This window comes from Pezoporus flaviventris, unplaced genomic scaffold (assembly GCF_033815535.1).
Source record: "Pezoporus flaviventris isolate CSIRO_AGI_PZ_B2104156 unplaced genomic scaffold, CSIRO_AGI_Pfla_v1 ptg000001l, whole genome shotgun sequence".
In the NCBI taxonomy this organism is placed as follows: domain Eukaryota; kingdom Metazoa; phylum Chordata; class Aves; order Psittaciformes; family Psittacidae; genus Pezoporus; species Pezoporus flaviventris.
Window position 1 is genome coordinate 61,718,081 of NW_026892549.1, and position 18,507 is coordinate 61,736,587.

General features: G+C 41.2%; 2 long non-coding RNA genes across 4 annotated transcripts in view; both read left to right on the forward strand.

Moving 5' to 3' along the window:
- The window catches only part of LOC133273622 (uncharacterized), a 41,796-nt gene extending 35,124 nt beyond the window's left edge, over positions 1 to 6,672 (forward strand). For all 3 annotated transcript variants that reach the window (XR_009744899.1, XR_009744900.1, XR_009744902.1), the window contains exons 4-5: positions 5,702 to 5,824; positions 6,397 to 6,672. This is a non-coding gene — a long non-coding RNA (uncharacterized LOC133273622). The remainder of the gene's footprint in view (positions 1 to 5,701; positions 5,825 to 6,396) is intronic.
- A 4,127-nt stretch (positions 6,673 to 10,799) lies between these two features.
- On the forward strand, positions 10,800 to 18,082 carry LOC133273636 (uncharacterized). The gene is made up of 3 exons (XR_009744904.1): positions 10,800 to 11,054; positions 12,040 to 12,128; positions 17,977 to 18,082. It is a non-coding gene; the product is annotated as an uncharacterized LOC133273636 (long non-coding RNA).
- Positions 18,083 to 18,507: the final 425 nt, after the last annotated feature.

Sequence of the window (18,507 nt, forward strand, 5' to 3'; positions counted from 1 at the left end):
TCAAAGTGAAACCAATACGGGCTAACTTGAATTGGAGAAGATAATGGCAAATCGTCACTTCCAATGAGAGTAGAATGCCTGGAACCACAGGCAGGAAAATACATTTACTGACTAGGAGATTATCTTGGGATAATAGTGGAATGCTTTGTGCTGCTGCATTGTGTGCTCTGATAGCTGAGGAAATAATACTATGGTGGAAAAGGCTCAGAATTTCAAAGAGAAGAGCTTTCATAGCAGAGTGCTTTCACAGGAGAGACTGTTTTTTCTGTGTTAGTTAGGGGAATACTAAAAAACAAACCAAATAAACAGAAAAAGTAGTTATTTTTTATGATTCAGACCTACATAGAGCAGCATCCTATGATAAATGAAACCTTTAGCCACTTTCTCTACTTTAGCTGGAAAGCCTTTCCTTGTTCATACAAGGTTACTTCCCTCTGTGACTGCAGCAGTACTCTTGACCACATGTGTTTTCAGAACTGGCAGCAACAAATCAGGCAGCTAGGGCAGTTTGCATGTTATACAGGAGTTTCAAGCATGGTTTTAGAGAAAACAGAGCACCCTTTGAAATGTGGGAACGAAAGCTATATACTGGAACGAAAGCTATATACTGTGCTGTTTACAATGTCTGTAAAGTGTATGACACCCAAAGTGCTTTTAGGATGCTCCAAGGTATACCAAAGAGCATTAGCTTCAGCACAGCTGGAAATGTCCCCAGATTCACTTATTTCTTATATCCTACTACAGTTAACACAGCCTTGGTCATTGTGAATAATCCACAGAGTAAGCCTATTAGGTGAGATTTAGCATCTACATTTTTCTGCTCACATCTGCTTGCCTGACATATGTAATCTGCCAGGATGTCACAGTTTACATCCTATTTTCGTTGGAGGATAATGAAACTTGATGGGTGTCTTCATCTCCTTCTTCATCCCTCTAAGAACTGTTTCTGCTTGTCAGCTCCTCCCCACGAGCACTCTTTCTCTTTGGCGCGATCCTTAGCCAGGTCCTTTATTAAAGGGGAGTGCATGCAAGGCTTGCAGTCAACCACACAATTTATCACTGTGCAAAATGGGTGCAGAAAGTGTTACTTCAAAGCCAGTAAGGAAAAAAAAGTGATGTAGTAATTCCTTACCTGAATGTTGTGGACTTCCTTCTGTCTGGTACAAACACACCAGAGATACACCAGATACAAAGCTCTATTGTGCCGCTCTTCGAGCAGCAATCAGTCAGCAGGAGCTTTCTGAAGACTTTTGTTTCCTTTTAATTCTTTCAAAACTGAACCGGAGGCACTTCAGGAATTTCAGATCAGCTCAGTCCAAGAGGTAAATTAAAATTAGGGGAAATTAAACCATTTCTAATGAGATGGTTATTACACTGGATAATGATGATTATTGGTTCTGCTTAATAAAGCTGTCAGCCAATGCAAAATATATATTAAGTGGAATTACATTGCATTATATTTCTATCAATGCAGAAATTCAGTGCGTTGCTTTCTCACAAACGGTGGGTATAACGGAATGTTAGACAGGGCTTCCTTTTCCAAATAGGATGAAACATGGAGCTTTCAAAACCAGCCTTTAAAAGCCCTGATTTAAAGCCCATTAAATATAATGTGGTAAAGATTCACACTGACTTCTGTTCCATGTAGTCAGGACGTCACTAAAATGAGCAGTGTTCTCTCCTATTCCCTGTGCTAAATATCTAGGTAATACTACTGTGGTGACTATTTGACAATATTATTAGCCTGCTAAAGAAAAAAACTCATAGATCACGTATTCCCAGCCCCCTTGTCTCACTGAGCTCATTGCTTGCCCGTTCACCTGCTCCTGTGTTCTGATTTACCTGGCAAATTAGGAGATGGACTCATTAGGTGTACTACATTTTATTTCCGAGGTGAAAACAATGAGGAAAAACTATCCATTAGCTAAAAATAAGATGGTGCTGTGCAAAACTCAACACTGGAGGTGCTTAGAGGTGAGGCAACTCCCCAGGAGCCAGGTTGGACAGGGCCTTAGGCAACATGGTCTAGTGTGAGGTGTCCCTGCCCATGGCAGGGGCTGGGAACTGAATGATCTTAAGGACCCAAACCGGTGAGCCTGCTGGCTCTCAAGATACTGGGAAATCAGGATGCTCAGCATTTTCTTGTTTAAAAGCAGGACATAACATCAAACCTTGCCTTGAGCAAGGTCCACTGTGCTGAGGAATGAGAGCCATCCTTCTGGGAGGGTGACTGCCTGCCTCTGCATCTGGGCCCTATATAGCAGTAAACTGCCAAAGGGGAAGGAAGAAAGAAGGGGGGAAGCCAAGAGCACATTACTGCTACCAGACACCCTCTGTGTAGGGTTTCATCTGAAAGGACATGTTTTAGTGGAATATTTTGATATAAATTGAGCAACGTTTGTCTTACAGAAATGGTGTTTTCTGCAGCTACAGTAGCAGTGTGGTTTATAGATTTTGAGGGACTAAACAAGCATAACAACTGCGTGACTAGATATGCCCCCCATGCCATCAGACCCAGTGAACTGGGGCGTGGAGGTGAGTGAGACTTTGTGGTGCACATTGAAACCTGGAGAAGCACAGATTTCCCTATATAATGTTATTTCTTCGAGGAAATAAATGCTTATTACGAACAGCAATGCATTATGTTAACTGAGGATGATAATGTGGTTAATAAGTCACAGCACACGTGATTGTAAGGGTTTTATCATGCTTTGAAACATTTACTAAGCGACATGATTTCTTGTTTTATGAAGCTCATTTTGTCGAGTTCCATAAACAAGGTTCAACAGTCACAATTTCATTAGCATTATATTGTTGCCATGGTAATGTGGTACCAATTCGATTGATGGGTTTTTCATCCTGGGCTTATTATAGAATCGCTCTTCCTGTCAAAGATACATCTATATGGAAACAGCAAACAGACCTTATCATCTGAATACTAGCTCCAAATTTCATCGTATGCTAATTTGGATGGGAGCAGAGCATGTTATTGGCATCGGATCCAGAACCCATCAGAAACACGATGCAAGTTACAAAACATCACACATGGCAAAGTCACACTCTAAAATTAGGAAAATTACTCGCATTGTTTGCTGCAGTATCTGAATTTGTGATCGCAAAAAGCACTTGGCTCTGCTGTGATCATTCTCTGCAATGCTGGCGGAAGGGCACAATGCTGCAGGTGGTATATTAAAGGGGGCAAAAAAGCAGTTACAAATGCTAAGCGGTGAAATGTGAGCTGAAGGGATGTTGGTCTTTCTCCTGTTTGCACGTTCTTCAGCATGTCTGGGGGAAAATTGCTGTTAAATGCAACGCTTTGGTTTCCTGGTCTGTAGAATGGGGATAATGACCCCTTTCCCCCTCTGGTGTATGTCCGATAACAACTGATAGCAGGTACTGCTAAAACATAGTCATTAAGTGAAGTAGCAATGGCTTTACCAGCTCCAGGAAAATACACTGCACACAGCTACAATTTGAGAACGTGGACTCACCCAGGGAAACACAGGAGAATTGGCAAGACAGAGAAGGCAGCAGAACATGGGCACTTATGAAGGAAAGATACTCACATCATTACAAAATCATTCCAGGGGTTGTGAAAACAAAGACTATTTATTGTAGGCTACAGGACAAGTGTCTGCAGCAATCTGAGCAAGGAGGGCTTCAATACAACATAAGGCAAGAGCGGGGTGCCTTACTGTATGTTGAAACAGTTTCGTGTGTATTTTCACTGGGTTTTGATGATTGTTTCCTATTTAGATAGGAAATATCTTCTGCCATCCTGACACATAATGCTCAGTTTATCATTTCTTAGCTTAAACATGTTGCGTCCTTTGCAGCCGCGGAGGTAAATTACAGGCAGGATAGTATTCCATATAATCAAAGATGTGCTCCATTTTACATGACAAGTTTTGTCTGATTTAAAAGGCAGTATCTTCCCCAGCTGAGAAGGAAAGAGACACCTTCACTTGCAGCTAAGAACACCTCAGAGGAGAGGCTTCTCCTCCATTAGGATCCTATTGCTCATACAAAAAGGTGGCCATTGTTACTACTATTATCTCTTTATATGCTTCCACCCTGATAAAGCCCCAGGACCCAGCTGAGACTGGCACCTCCTTGTGCTAAGCCACACAGACAGGCACGCTCCCTTCTTCAGGCAAATTATAAGTTTCAAAGGCATGAGAAAGACCAGAGAGGAAAATAAAATAGAGGGGGGTGGGGAAGAGCATAAATCCCTGACTAAAGGTCAGAGTGGCAGAAGCAGAGCAGGTCTCCAGCATGGATTTCCTCCATTGGGATGCTGCCGCACTGGGGTGGATGGGATATTTGGAGCTATCCTCCCCCAAATTCCGAGGATTCAAACCCTAACCATACACAGAACCATGCAGAAATGAGCTTTCCCCCATCATTTCGATGCCTGCACCTATGCTGCTGAGCAGGGGCAGCCTGAGGCAAAGCTGGAAGTCAGCTGAGCAGCCCACCCGTATTACCTATTAAAACACCTTCAGGCTGGCTCCAGGGCAACCCTGTTAATCCTCCCAGGGACAAAGGCTCAGGAATACCCTGTGTTCCCAAGCATGTTCAAGGGCAGCGGGGTCAGGGTACCTGCCAGAGGAATATTAATGGGTTTCCACACCACATACGAGGCAATAGGGATCAGCCTTTCTGCCTCTGTGGTAGGGACTTCCAAACACAAGCCTGAACAGATGGAGGGAGGAGGGGGAAAGAGTGAGGTTTTGGTCATGGGAGCAAAAAGTCAGTTTTCACCAGGATTTGAAGGCTTTGATCACAAGAAATACGATGTCTAAGATGAGGAAAGCGTTGTCTTGGAGTTTTTCTTGCTTTCTCCCTCTCTCTTATAAACCTGTAAAATGTAAAACCGTTAAACTGGGGGAGGAGACATTCATCTCCTGATCAGTAAATACTTCCTTTTGCTGCGTGGTGCCTGCTGACTTTACTGCTGCTGCAGCCTTTTAAAACACTTCCAGGAAATCTCATTAGAGTTTAACTTTATTTTCCTTTATTATTAAGGAATCTGAAGAGAGTTTCTAATAATTCCGATTTAACTTTTTAATAAAACCTGCAAATAATATGCCTGTATGGATTTGATCTCATATCTATAGCTGATAAAAACCCTGATCTGTAGTCAAATTCATTAGCCAGGGGTGTGTGGTCATCATACCGATGACTATCAAAGCTGGCAGCTTTAAAATGGCAATATTAGAGCAAGGCTGTATTTTTGTTTTCTAATGGTTTCATGTTTTGCATTCAGTATGGGTGAAGATTAAGACTTCGCACACAGAAGTAATATCAATTATGATGGGATTGTCCACAGTGAACTGAGTGGGAAATTTGCTTAATTAAAAGTATTTCTCTTAGATAATTAAAGAAGTCTGTCCTACTATGGAACTGATGATGTAAATGAGTTTCCTATAATCAGTTCACTACTGATGACTCTCCTTAGACTTAAACAGAGGAAGAAAAAGGTAAGAGAAGAGTGAACAGGGCAGGGTGCAGGAGCAGAGCTGCTGTAGTTGGGGTATTTGGGCAGAGAATTTGGGGAACAGAGCCAAGGCAAAGGGCAGAGATATAGGAACTGCTCTGACCTGCTCCCCTGGGTGGTTTTAGGCATCTGTTTATGACAACATACCTTTAAGGGAGAGCCCTAACTGGTGGAGTGTTTCAACCTATCTCAATGTTACAGCCTAAGTCTCCCGGACTAGTCCATCTTCCTTCCTCACCATGCCAAATGACCCATGGAAAGCCATAGATCTTCAGTGTGTGGGGACAACCGAACGTCAGCAACTTCTGGGAACGCTGCTACAAGGTAGGGCCACATCTAACTCCTTCAAACAGCCTCCTCAGCTCAGGTGTGCTGCTCACATGAAAAAACTCGTGATTCCCACTGTAGAGACCTACTTGTGCGCTTCTCAGAAACCCCTCCTGCCTGGAACAACCAGACCAGACATACAAAACACCCAATAACTACTTTTGGCTGAGGTTGTTGGATTAAATCTTCACAGAGAGAGCCAAGAGGACAGTCAAGAAATACTTCTCCATGCCACAACTTGTTTTCTCATTATTGCTTCTTGTCTCCTTTTTACACTCTTGGCGCTTTTGCTTTCTTCCCACTTAAGCTAATAGGAAGAAATACTGTGCCTTATTCCAGTCATTTCAGTAATTCTTATGATGAGTATTCAAATAGCAAGTGGCATTTATTGATATATATGTTACATTTCTGAAACACCAGAAAAATACTATCTGGCCCGTTTTCTGCTAATGTTGGCTTAGATGATGTTTTAGGAGCAGGAACCTCCCTGCAAAGGATGCAGAGGATGGGAGTGTCAGTGAAGTGCATGGTCATGAATCTGGTGTTGATCTGTCCATGTGATTTTCCAGGTGAGCCTCGCACCCTGCCTATGCTCTGTGCTCCCAGATGTTTGGCCCCGTGATGGCAGAAGAAGAAACATCTGGAGTTCTGCTGCTCCCACGGGACCCCCAGCTACCAGGCCCCGACCCACTGCGACTGCTTCTGGCATCTTCTGGTGAAGATGCTGCTGAGGCTGGCTTTGCCCTGCTTGCTGCTGTCTGCTTGTCTTATTCTTCTGAGTTATGCCCCAGCCCACTCCTGTCGTGTTGTGCATCTGCCTCTGGGCTGTGTTGAGTTTTCAATTATCCCCACATACAGATGCTATGTAAAACAGCGTGCAGGGCTTGAGCAGGCTGAACACAGTAGAAATACACTTAAATAAAAAGTACTGCTGTAATACCAGGAGGCTGATTGGAAGCACAAGATAGCAGTGTCATATCCTGCAGCTTTTATGTTGGTAGATACAGATTTCAACCATTAGAGTCTAGCTATCCAACAAATAACAACCAGAGGAAATGGATCTGGGTGTCTTCAGTTGTGAACAACTGATACACTTTCGCTAGTAAATGGAGGACATGGTAAACTGCCACAAGACAGGCTTTTGAGATACCTACAAATATAATCAGGCATGTAATATGTGGCAGTGTCTATGTGTAACTTAGAGAAGCTCCCTGGGGTTGGAACTAGATGATCTTAAGGTCCTTTCCAACCAGTCTGTGATTCTACGATTCTACTCACAATATGTTTAAAACATACATCAAGAGAGCTCTGACCTCCGAGAACCAACGTGTGGTTCCATTGGCAACTCCAAATTCAGGCACGGAAATAAAGAGCAAGTGTAGGTCTCGATGTCAGTATGTGTACAAGCAGTAAAAACTCCCCCAAATCAGGTACCATAATTCCTAGGTGGGGGGAAAATGATATGACAAAAGAGGGACAAATAAGCATAAAATAAGCTAATGTAAAATGTGCCTGTTACTAACCTCTAGAAGAGCTCAGCAGCTCGAATTGTAGAATGTGGTATGTAGACAAATGTAAAGAGAGCAACACATTAAATGTGTTTCTCTCCAGAGCAGAATGAAATAGGCATACAGTGCAAATTATAATATTTAGTACTTTCAGGGCAAATTCTAGTTGAGGATCATGAAGTAATTTGAAAGTATTAATGAATTAGCCTCACAGCTAGCTTTCAGGTAGATAATAATGATAATTATTACTATAAATACATATTATTATTATTATCATTCTTGCTCCAAAGAAGTGAAAATTGAGGCCTAGAGAATTTATACATTTGTCCAAAGTCTGTGTTTTATTCCTGTAACCATCCTCCTCTAGAACTATTATATATCAAGTTGACTATTTCCCACATACTGCATGAGATACACGATGCAGTTTATGAGCTCTAAACCCCAACCAGCTGAGCTCCCTTACAAAACAGTGCCTGTGAACATCTCCATTTGCATTTGAATTCTCAAGCAGCAACAATCCTGCTTAAAAAAAAAAAAAAGCTATCAAGAAAAAAGGAATCATGAAAATCAGTAGAAAATCTGTCAAGGCCCCATCTGTGAGTGGGTATCAGAATAGCGCTAAGAAGCTCTGAGGAACAAAGTTCATTCCAAGTCTAACGCATAGTGCTTTCTGGTCGATGAAATGAATTCAAGCAGGGTGAAATGAGGGCACGTACCATGAAAAAGTGTGTTCCCCCACTGAGGAGTGCAGGAAAGCATTTCTGCTCTGTGTGTGGTCTCGGTGCATGCAGCCGTGCTTACATACTCAGTGTGTTCCTGTCTCCTTTTGATAGCCACACTTCTTTGGGGAGCATCAGGAACGAGTGATCTCTGGCCCTGACAAGATGAGGACTTGGATTATGTATGCCTGTTGCTAAAAGCAAGCTTTCATAGCCAGCTACCTGAAGTAGTATGGAAACAAAACCAGAGTTTCCACGCCGGCCTTGAAAATGCCCACATAAACACATTTATGTCCTTCTGAATGGGAATATATAAAGGTTAGGGACACTTACTTGCAGGCTATTTATATATCTCCTCTCAGGATCTGAATTCCTAAGAGCCTTGGCCTTAGCTTTTTGCTCTCATACATGCAATATTTGGAACTAACGACAGGAAAGTGGAGAACCACGGCATTAACACCATTCTAATGCACCAGATTATTTTCCTTTCCCTTTTTTTTGAGCTGTTAGAGTATGCAAATGTTCCGTTAACTGGTCCTCATGTTTTCTCTTTATTGAATTGCTTTCACGATGGCGAATAAATATTCATAAAGAAGTGCGGACAATAAATCATTTCAAATAGTTCAAAGCCATTTTCTTCCTAGACTGCATATATATTCAGCTGTGACTCGCCTTTAATATTTCACTCAAAAAGAGAGACTTGTAGAAGGACAATACAGATAATGTGTCAAGTAGTAATTAAAGCAGGGGGTAATGATTAAAACCATTTTGATCTGCATTGTACTCTGTCAGATTCATCATCTCCTGTGTTTGTTAAGATGACTTTCTACTTCCTTTATACAGAAACTCAAAATAAACTTCTTTTTGAAGACACTGCACAGAACAAAAGAGTTTCAGCCCTGAGCTTGTGGGGTCCAGAGCCCTCCCCAACTCTGGATTCAGGTATCATCTCATCAGTACCATCCTTACAAGATAAACTCAGCCAGCCACTGTCTCTGCTGCTAGCATTGTGCCTTCTCTGGGAAGCAGATCTAGATGTAGGGCAGAAGACAACCAAGGGCCACCCCGATATGTACAGGTACATGAAACCTGTCTCACCATTTAGATTTAAGATCAAAGCTCCAAAAGAAATTCAATTTAAAGATCTGGTTAGCTTATACATTTGGGGATCTTGGTTCAAATCCAAGTAACGATGATGTTCCTTGTCTCATTATATGCATTTTGGCTACTAATACACATATTTGGCCCACACTTATTATCTTTCATGAGTTGTTGCTAAGCCTTTCGGCCCTGATTCAACAGAGCACTTACATACAGAGTTAAATAAATTGCTTTAGGAAAGCATTCTTCTTTGTGTTTAATCTTGGGCAGACATTCAACTTTGAAATCAATGGGACTTATGAACAGCCCTGACCTTGGGGTCTAAATGGTTGCTGAATCAGTGCATTGACAGAAACATACTGGAAAAGATAATATCCATGTCTAATCAGAATTATAGTCTCTATTTTAATGGGAAATTACCCATAGATAACACATTATTCTGCTCAAGAAATCCATTTTATGGCATTTATTAGAAAGCCTTAATTCACGTTTTCTGTTTATGCCAAAGATACCAGATGAACAGTGTCATTTTTTGGTCATGTATCTGTAATACTCTTTAAATGAAGAAATAAAATACAGGAAAAGTGCTGGCACAAGGGGCCATTCCTAATTATTTACTAAGGCTTTCTCAATTGCCTGCCACATGGCAATCCTTCGGAGGACAGGCACATGGAAGGGGAGGCAGAGTGGTTCTGAAATCCCACGGACTTGAAGACCATGAAAGACCATGTTATGCAGTATCTAAACATGAAATGCACTCCAAAAAGCAACACTTCTAAGGCTGTCTTCCCAGTCTACATATGGAATTTTTAGTGATCATGTTTTTATTACACAGTGAAAGCAGCAAAAGTAAAGAAAAGTGGATGCTTCAGGTATCATGGTGTAGAGGTTATACAAGAGCAACTATGGCCAAATCTATGAGAGAAAGAAGCAGCTGGTAAAATAATTGCTGCTATGTTGCATGAAACGAACCACTTGTGCTGTTCTTAAAAACTTCTCACACTTAGTTCTTCTTTATTCTATTAGAAAGATGACAAACAGGGGCTCTTAGATGTTATTTGTAGAGTTGAAACACAGAAATTCCACAAATGGGAAGTAAATGATGATGGATCCTGTCATATAATCTAATTCAATGAATGACTATGAAGTTCATAAGACAATGCAGGAAGAACCAATGGGTGCTACCTCCCTGTACAACCACAGAGGGATACTGTAGTCCACGTTATTCCACTGGGTTCTGGGGGCAGAACTGGGGAAAAACACATAAAGAACAGCTGTAGAGCATTCACTTGGCTCACAGTGGTGGCGACTCCCACAGTCACCTGGATCTATCCTCATGCTGCCTACACTTGCTTTAAAGGTGATGAGTCAGGGATGCGCAGCTGCTTTACTGCATGCTTGTTGCATGAAAGCTCTGTGTTGCCTGCAAGCCTCTGAACCAAGGTCCCTTAGATCAAAGGACACACTGAAACAGGAAAGCACAGAGGGTCTTACCCTCCTGCATAACCCTAAAATTACCCCCAAAAAGGCAAAAGCTGAAGTTCCATCGCATGCTGTATCATCCACTCCACCCCAGGGGAGGGTGAGGTTGGAGCAAATCTGCCTTCTGAAACAGTTGCTGCTTCTTTAAGCTTTTGCCATAGATGGACATGAATTGGAGTTAAATTTGCTTAATTTAAGATCCCCTGTTCTCAATGAAATCAGTTAGTGTCTAGCAGGGGCAAAAGGCTTACAGAGCTCAATGGGAGCAAGAAGAATTCTTTGCTGAGTCAAAGGCTTTTTACACTGTGAGAAGTTACTAGAAGGAATAATGGATCTGTGCTACGATGTTCGGATCCCCTTAATCAGTTCTTTAGTTTCTGCTGGAATCTTACTGATTTAAGGACCTTAATTCTAGAGGTGAGTTTTGCAACTGTTTTAAGGAGGCTGGGATTTAACTTCTTTCAACTTTCATGGTGCCTTCGATCAGAGCATAGTAATGATGCATGAGAATGCATGATCTCTATGGTGCATGTAACATAAAGGTCATAAGAAATAAATATTTCCCTTCTCACCTCACTAGTCCTTGCACCGTTATATCTTTTGAGGAACTAGAAAGAAGTCACCCGCTCCTTTTTCGTACCGAACAGTATCCCTGTGTGTCTATGCCCATTTGTTACAGTCATTCTCCTTTTTAACTTTATGAAGATTATTATTTGTATCTGCAAGTACCTTTGATGAATCTGCCTTTTGGCTTTATTTGCTGGTTTTGCCTGTCAATATTGGGCCAAATTCTTAATCAGTATTGATTTGCACTGATTTTGCTAGAGACAGGCTGACTTTTGACTTCTGAGTTGCTGGATGCTTAACTTTATATTCTAATCATTTCAGCTTTCTTCTTAATCCTTCTTTTAATAAAGGATTAGTTCATTCTTTTCAGAACATGTAATAATAAGAACCACCTTAAGGCATCCCAATCACAAGTCCTATAGATGCTCAAATTCCTATGTTTTAAACAACAGTTTAGCATATACTGTAATTCCTTATGGAGCAAAAGAAGTTCATGGTGTGTTACACCATGTTATCTTCACACCCTGATGCAGCACCCTGGCTAATGTGAGATAAAAATGCAACATAATGTGATTTGGAAGAAATACTTCTTAATGCTCACCCACAGAGATGGGGAAAGGAAATATATTTCCCCTATTAAAAATATTTCCCTTTTCCCATATTTACCTGGAAACCGCGAAACCACCTAAGAGAAAACTGGGTGGAAAGGACCACAATGCATCCCGCATTGCTGTTTGAATGATTTCATTAATTCACTTCATTCATTTCAAAGCATCTTTATCAAAAGGCTGTCTGGTTATGATTTTTCCCTTTTTTTTAAACTCCTCTTTTCCAGTGCTCTGGCTTTCCTCCAAGCAGGAGGATAGTTCCAACTCATAGCAGATGTAGACCATCCCCTAAGACTCAGGATCAATCAGACAGAAGGTCACTCTTCTCCTTAGCATCTTAAGATTGACTTTGGTTTCAAAGCCGGTTTTGTGTTCTGCAGACCCATTATTTACTCAAATAAGTGCTACAAAAGCAGCCACAGTCTGCTTAAAAATGAACAAAAATTGATTGAGTTTATACTCAAATGTAAACTATTCATCACAGAGGAATAAGGAAAAAAAGAGGCTCCTGATGCTGTGACAGAGTTAAAAGCAAAAGCTCCACATGGTAAAAAGGGCAAGTGAGAAGAGAGGGTGAAGAACAGGTGGCAGAAGAGAGACAAGGGGAAAGGGTAACAAAACAAGGGGAGAGGAGTATTGCAGGCAGCAGCTCAGACCAAAGCAGCACGTGCAGCCCCAGCAGTGTGTTTGTGGCACTTCAAAACAGGTCTGACTAACTTTCCGAGATAGTAAAAGCAGAGTGGAAAGAGAAAGAGGAGGCGTGACAGCCTGTAGCAAAGAGTTGGAAGAGAGTTGAGAAGAAAAGCATAAGACACGCTCTGGTTATTTATACGGTCTCCCACACTTCTCTCTTTGCAAAACATCCTACGGTTCGGTTAGCTGGGGAGGTATGAAGAGCACAAGTAGATGCAATGGTTTAATGTGCTGATGTATCCTGTGACTAAATACTTTGATTTAGGATATCTGTGCTCTGAACAGCAGGTTTAATTCATTTATAAAATCATAAAGGTGCAAAGAAAAAAACCCACCCACCCCCCCCCCCCAACCCTCCTGTGGAGTGCAAATTTGCAAATTGATAACAGAAGTAATTTCTGTATTGCAGGAACTTCAGATGCCTCAGCTTCTCAAATAGGAATCAAGATGTTCTAATAGTAAAACTTGGCCCAGACTTGGATTTTAAGTACTTTTCTTCACATTTCTATTTGGTATCACTGTTTTATGGAAGAAATACACATCCTTGAAGTTCAGATACAATGAACTTCAGGTACATGTTGGGATGAAATTACACTTGCTGTTCTATATGACCAAAACAAGGAAACAAACTGAATTGATTCTGTCTTCAGGGAAGTTATCAGTAACAGAAATGGGTCCAGCGTCTATTTATGACTTTGCAGCAGGTTTAAAGGTCTCCTTTTGGGAAACTCTGTGTGTACAGCTCCCTCTGCTCCATGAGCAGGCTTCTGTCTGCACCTTGGGCTTGCTGATCTCAGTCCTTGGTGCACAGGCTTTGTGGGCAAGGGTTGTAAGGGGCCTGTGTTGCTCTTACTTTTATTGAACTTGTAGGCTAAAACTGTACTTTGGGTTGTAAAACTCCATTCACTGTAGTTGCTCTGAAGTTGAGAGATGCACTCTTCCTTCTGTTTCAGTAGTTACTTAACAGGAACCATTTGTGATATAGCACTTGATGATGTTTTGAACTCCTTTCATACACCACATCCTTTTAAACATTCCTTGAAGTTGGTGGGACCTGACAGCTTGTTTAGTCAAAGGCTATCTAGAGTGATCCAAAGGATGGCTCAAATCTTAATGCAAAGGGGAACCCTTGTGGGCTCATGCCATATGCAGCAGCTTTCCCATTGGAGAAGAAATTGCTTGTCCCTTTGTTTGGGGTGCCTAAAGACTTCATCACTGGGAGACACAAAGCTTTGCTGAAGCTAACTGTAGGTGACTGGGCAAAATGAACCCCTCAAAGTGTCACCAATGAATGCCTTGATTTATGCACATGCAGTGTGTTTTGCAAACAACAGATTATCACAAATAATGAATGACCTTCAGTAAACAGAACACCACATAATGATGTTGGCAGACATAGATTTTTTTGATAAACTGGATACTTTTTAAATAGATATATTTAAACTGAAGAATGCAAAGCACATGCTGCTGTCCTGAAAGAAGAAGTATAAGGAGCTTTAATCTTCATTTCCCTGATGCTGAGCTTGTGTATAAGTATCCTACTTTGCCTCATAGAATCCCAGACTGGTTTGGGTTGGAAAGAACCTTAAGATCATTCAGTTCATAGCCCCTGACATGGGCAGGGACACCTCACACTAGAGCAGGTTGCTCCAAGCCCCTGTGTCCAACCTGGCCTTGAACACTGCCAGGGACAGGGCAGCCACAGTTTCTCTGGGCACCCTGTGCCAGTACCTCAGCACCCTCACAGGGAAGAGCTTCTGCCTTAGATCTAATCTGAACTTCCCCTGTTTCAGTGTGAACCCATCACTCCTTGTCCTACTGCTACATTCCCTGATGAAGAGTCCCCCTCCAGCACCCCTGTAGCCTCCTTCAGACACTGGAAGGCTCCTATGATGAATGCTCCTTTGCTGCTATGGAGGAGACAAGGCACAGCTGATGGGCACTGTGTTAGTGGTAGAATGCTCAGCAACCATTACCTCAGCAGAGTCTCTGGGCTCCTATGGACTAGTACAACTGAACCCTAACATAATTGAGAATCTGTCCCTAAATGATCTCTTAAAATGACAGGCATATGAACAGTCTGGTTTACCTTTAAAGTTGGCAATAGTTAATTGAGAGAGACATTAATCAATACTTGATGCAATTTAAACCTGATGCAACCAAGTTGTCTGTCTCTGGGACACTTTCCACCAGAGGTTTGCAATCTGCCTAGGACTCAATGGTATTTTGATGAGTAACATTTCTAGCAGGCTAATTTTCTAGCTAATTATCATCAAACACCCAGCCAGACTTTCTGCAATGTTAGATAGGCTTTGAAAAAAATTAATAAAGAGAATAAATCCCTTCAACCACGGGCAGAAGGGAATGACAAATTCATCACTATACAGATTCTCAAGTCTTCAACTTGTGGTTCATTACAATATGTGGGTGGTAAAATACAACATCTTATAGTTGGTAGGAAAAATAACTGATTTTGAAACTGAAAATCACAATCTGCAGATAGAGCCCAAAATTACATAAATAAGTGAAGTTGGAGGAATTTTAAATGGCAAACCGTGTGCTCTTCCAACTGAGTATGTTTTGGCCAAAGGGGTTCTATGCATTTTGGGGTTTGAGTGCTTTTTTTCAACCTTAAAGGGAAATAAAAAATCAACACCCTATGACATAGTTTACCAAAAAATTTCAGTTTTTTTATAGAACTTACATTACTTTTTTTTGCAAGTATATTACTTCTATTCCAAAACACTTTGAGGTTCCAGCTAGTCGTAAATATTTCTCATCTACTAGTCCCCTCTTCGTTTTGTTCTGTGGAAGCAGTAGGAGATGGAGGTAGAGACTTAATAGGAAAAACAGTCTCACTAGAAGCAGCAAAGCCAGCTCCGTCTCCCTGCCACAGCCTGCATCCTTCCACATAAATCCTGCTGATACCAAGGCTTGTCCCTCGCAAGATCACAACCTACATCTGCAGCAAGTAGTACTTGCTCAGTGTCACATTACTCAAGCAGTGCAAAATCAGCTCCAAGGGAAATTGTGTTACCATGGCTTTAATGGGGGGAGCTCATCATCTTTAAATGGCTGGCATGTACTTGCAAAGCACAGAACCCAAACCCAGAGATGACAGTTTAAGTATATGATGGGAAAATAACAAACAAGCGTAACAAACAGATGGGCCAGCCAGTCTGTTACAACGTGGTTCAACTGCAGGTCTGGCTGTGCGTGTGTAGGGGGGAGCTCCTTAGTCAATCTTAATTGTCATAGCTCCATTGACTTTGGTATTTACAGTAGTTTTATAGGGTGAGGACTAATTTCTCTGTGATTGAGAAAGCATAAAAAACAAAAAGGCCTTTTAAATGCTTTTCTATCCAGTGACGGTGATGTAGGTTCCCTCTGCAATAGGTGTGAAATGACAAGTCTGCATCCACCTATGATCTCATCGTCAGTATTTGACAAGCCTAAAAAAAAAGAGCCCTGTTTTGGCTATAGAAGCTCTGGATGTAGGTGCAATGAGGCACGGGGGAGGGATCCTTCAAGTTTTGGGAATGTTTGAAGCAGGAGTTTGCTGTGTGGGCTAAAAGGGCTATATCTGTCCCCTTCTCTCCACATCTCCATGCATCCCAGCCAGGTGGAGATCGCACTTTCCTCCCCTGCTGTGGTGGCTGTACTCCACCTAAGTGCAGGCATTCTGCAGGAAGGTGTGATGCAGCTTACCCGAAAGTTTCTGTAACAATAGCTTATGATGCAGTTAAAGTAAAAACTTGCAACGTGTAGGTGCTACAATGACAAACGGGATAACTGGTCCAGATTTGCAGAAGGAACTTGGCTGAATATATTCCTCAAACAAACAAGCACCCCCCTCCAAACCAAACACCAGCAAGAAAACATGAAGACTTTTAACCTTTTTTCGGTTATTGTTTTTGGTTGGTTGGTTTTGTTTTGTTATTTTTACTTAAGACCTTAACCTTGCATGTGAGAAATCGCGCCCAGCATAATACAGCACGTTTTTGGTGAGACATACGCTTCAGGGTTCCATGAAAGGGGTTGGTTTTCTGTGTGAGACTTAAAGGTCTTCTACAACCTGGTTGATTCTATAATACTGTGTGCAATGATAGATGGACCAGAGAAATGATAGCATTGTGTGTGCAAGACACTTGTCTAGGAAAGGTATCATAAGGGCAACTGGTATGTGGTGGCTAGTGGTAGGTAAAGAGAGAGGTAGAAGTAATAGTTTTGGAGGCAATATAAATAAAAGCAAGAAATCAAGTTTTGAATCTGATCAAAATCTACAAATTCAGGCATGAGATTAGATAATGTAATCTTGGTTTATTTGCTGGGAGAGGGTTTATTTTATTAAAGCATAGTGCTATATATATCAGTAGTCATTTTCAGTGGCAATAAGATGGTCTGCATCGATGGGTAATGTTTGTGATAAAAGGGTTAATTTCCAGAAGGAAACTGGTTTAGCTCAGATTTATCTTTTATCAGATTGACTCTGCTTGATTTGCTGTAGCGATCTAATATGACCTTGATTAAATTAGAGCGAAAATGATGATGCAGCCTGTTTGTGCTATTGACAATTGCTACCTTAGGCTCGAGTGGCAGTGAATTAACGCCTTGCCCATATTTTGCAAGGACCTTGGGTAGGAATTAATTCCTCCTATTCATTTTGCCTTGCCAAGAAGGTAATAACTGTGGCTGATTGTAAAGGTAGCTGTTTCTGAAGTGGTAAAATAGGCTCAAAACAGTCCAAGACAGATGACTAGCTTGCTATCAGCCTAGTAGTTTAGCAAGGGCATAAGGATGTCCTACAAGTCATTCATATTATCTAAGCTTCAGTTCTTGAGCCAACAACCAAGGCTGGAGATAGCCTGTATCCATCATCTGATAAAAACAGCTGGGGGCTACAGCCACATCTGACACTTATAAGTGGAAATCAGAGCTCTTCTATGCAGTGTATAGGTCCTTGGTAAAAGTCAGCTCTGTGACAAGGTAGAGAAGAGATTTTCTTGAGCTTCCCCACAGAAAACATAGTAAAGTTTTTGTTCTTTTGCCCTATTTGCTGGAAGTTATAGTACAAAAGATGTACTGGTTAGTGCTTTGGAGGCTTCTACTTCTTTTCCAGCCCAAGCACTATGTTATCTCACAGCAATTATTTATGCAAGGTAAAGCACCATAAAACAATGTTTCTCCAGCAGTATTTCCTTGCTTATCTTAAAATATTCAAGTTAATTACCTGTGTCTGTTGGTGTTGATGGCTGTTATAAAACTCAAGTTATAGTTGTGGTCTGCTACACGGAGCACTGTAAAGACCTGAAGAAGACAGTGGCCTCTCTTAGAAAATGATTTTAATATATTAAAAGGCTGTAATATTATTATTTTAATAAGATGAACAATAAAATACTCATTTTTGTGTACTATAAGAACTAAATAAGAAGATGTCTGTTAATACAAAATTCATATATGCTCTTACACAGTGAAACAACTCATGTCACCTGTAAATTGTCATCTCTAAGCAAGCAAAAAGACAGGCTTCTGGGAATGCCATGTGTTATACCTATGCTAGGGAGAAAAGCGTTCACAGCAGACAAGGTAAGTCTATCCTTGTTTTGCTTTTAGCAAAAAACTAAAAACCCCCTAAGATTTCTCTGGTAAGCCTGCCTACTACGTTGGCTTTGCTTTTCATGAGGCAAGCATATAGCTCCCATCAGTTGCTATGGTCTTCTTTTGTAGTGTTGTCATTAGTACTTTCATAATAGACTATGCAATGACTATCAGATTTCTTTCTTTGGTCACAGGGCATAGCTGAAGGTGTTAAAAGGTGTTAACCTAGCTTAGAACTGCTGGTCTGAGCCATGAGAGGAATGAGTATATTGTGGACACAAAGGCTTAAGTACGCTTAAGTACACTTAAGTTGAGTTACCATCACTTATTGTTATTTCTTCTAGGAAAACACAAAGCCATTTGTTCTTTTTTGAACTCCTAAATAAGACCAATCAAAACACATC